Raw genomic sequence first — 2,498 nt, 5'->3', positions numbered from 1 at the left:
TCTTCTTCTTCTTCTTTTTTGAAATGTAACACAGTATATTATAAGTAAACAGCAAAGCGGCAAAAAACTGTATAAAAATAGGGTGAACACCACCCAAACCAGTTACATCATAAAAGAATAATCAATATCCCCTTTCAAGCTCAAGGCACATTCAATAACTAGGCCCTTTGCTTTCAATATAACCCTCCCCATAGTGTGACTCAAGTTCCTAAAGCATCTCCCATTCCTTTCTTCCCAGATGACCTACAGCCCCCAAAAGGCTAAGATGCCATATCTTTTTTCCTCTAATGCCAATGCCTCCTTCATGCCAAGATAAAAAAGAATAGGTCAATAGAGTTCGGAGACCCATTGGATCTGGAATATACATAAGATGTCATTCCATAAAGTGGAGGTTGTCAAACAATGCATAAAGAGATGGCAAATCGATTCCAAATCAGCCATACACACGAGGCAAATGTTTGGGAGAGCCATCATCCCCCCACGCCCCCCCCCCCCCCTTTTTTTAGGTTATCTATTATCAACACTTTACCTGGCCTACCAACCAGGCAAATGCAACAACTTTCAGCAGGGCACCGTAGGACCGAATAAGACTAATACCAACCACACCATTATAGGTGTTACCCATACTATGGGCTTGGATCAACCTATAATTGAACCGAGAAGTAACCTGATTTTTCTGATAGCCAACACATCTTGTCTTTTTCATCAACAGTCGGGTAGCAAATTTTGATATGATCCAATAGGGAACTAAAATCTTCCACCTCTTCTTCGAACATAAAGAGTCGGCAAGGGGTCCAAACAACATATTCCCACTCTTGGAGAAGAAATGACCCACAAGCACTTTATGGTCCATCGATAGCCTTCCAATCTGCGGGAAGCGTACCTCCAAGTTTCATCTCCAATCCATAAATCTATCCCAATATGGATATTTTCCCCATTCCCAAGCACGAAATGCACACCATTACCAAAGCTTCCTCTAACCAAAGCAATTCCTTTCCACACATGCGAGGCCCTATACATTAAGGTGTCTTTCATAAACTACCCTCCTTCCACCAATCCATACTTAGTAGTGATTATATCCTTCTCCAAAGGAAACCTCCATAGCCACTTTCCCAGGAGAGCCATATTCATATCACCCAAGTTTTATGCGTGCCCCTCCCACCTTGCAGGGTTTACATACCTCATCCCACTTGAGTAAGTGAAACTTTCTTTTATGTTCCACCCCTTTCCATAAGAAGTCTTCCCTCATCCTAACAATCTTCTCCAAAATTGATTTTGGGCATCGGTATAATGACCTAAAGTACATCGGGAGACTTGATAGCACGACTTTGATCATTGTAATGTGTCCCCCCAATGATAAATATTTAACTCTCCATTTAGCTAGCATTCTTTCCATCCTTTCTAACACAACATCCCATAAATGCTTGGGCAATTTTCCTATACACAAGGGAAGACCGAGATATGTAGGTGGGAATTCACCCACCTTGCAACCAAACCTCAATGTAAGCAGCGCAAGCTCCTCCTTGGCCACCCGTATTCCTAGCATTACACTCTTTAAGACATTAACTTTCAACCTCGAGACAACTTTGAAACACATTATAATCATTCTCAGATTCTCCACGATATCGACAGCATCACAAAATAGTAGTGTGCCATCTACAAATTGAAGGTGAGAAACCGGGGAGCTTGATTTGCTAGTAGTAAAACTAGATAAAAGACCCATATGTTGACCACAATCCAATATTTTACTCAAAGCCCCAACCACCACCACAAACAAGAGAGGGGACAAGGGGTCTCCTTATCTCAAACCAGAGCATAGCGAAAGCACGCAACATACTTCATCAGCTGTTGTGGATGAACTTTTCGGCCCTATCTTCTTCTGGTAGGTCCAAAGAGATACCCGGTCTAGTCGATGAGTGTAGGGGGAATATATCAATGATGACTCAGATGAAAGATTATATAATCTCAAAGAAATTTCAGACCTGAGGGAGGAACATAACCGCAGGAAACTTCATATGGAATATGCAGTTTTGTCACTTACATATCTGAATGGAGTCCCGAGAGACCAGATTTCTCCTATTGTGACTGACATGTTAGCTGTAACAATGTCGAGTACTTCACACAACTTGACATATACTTCTGCAACGTACGATAACTTACATAGGGAGTACTTCGGATAGTTAATCCGAAGTTGTTTCATATTACAATGAAATATATGATCTAATATAGAATGACAATGTGTAATGAAATTTTCAAATTTTACTAAAATATTTACGGTTTTATTATATTCTGCTTGCATTATAGTGTAATGGTCAAATCATATTTTAATCATCTCTTTAAGCATTAACACAAATTCATTCTACCATCAAAACTACTTGTATAATATTTTAATATATTCCACTTACACTGTAAAGTTTATTGTGTTTATTAATTGATGTTCATACACTTGTACTAACATTTTTTAAATTTATAAGTTCGTAGTTCATACATATTCAGTC

This window comes from Magnolia sinica, chromosome 7, assembly GCF_029962835.1.
Source record: "Magnolia sinica isolate HGM2019 chromosome 7, MsV1, whole genome shotgun sequence".
Lineage (NCBI taxonomy): Eukaryota > Viridiplantae > Streptophyta > Magnoliopsida > Magnoliales > Magnoliaceae > Magnolia > Magnolia sinica.
The sequence above is the reverse complement of the archived record's forward strand: the minus strand, read 5'-3'. Positions refer to the sequence as shown.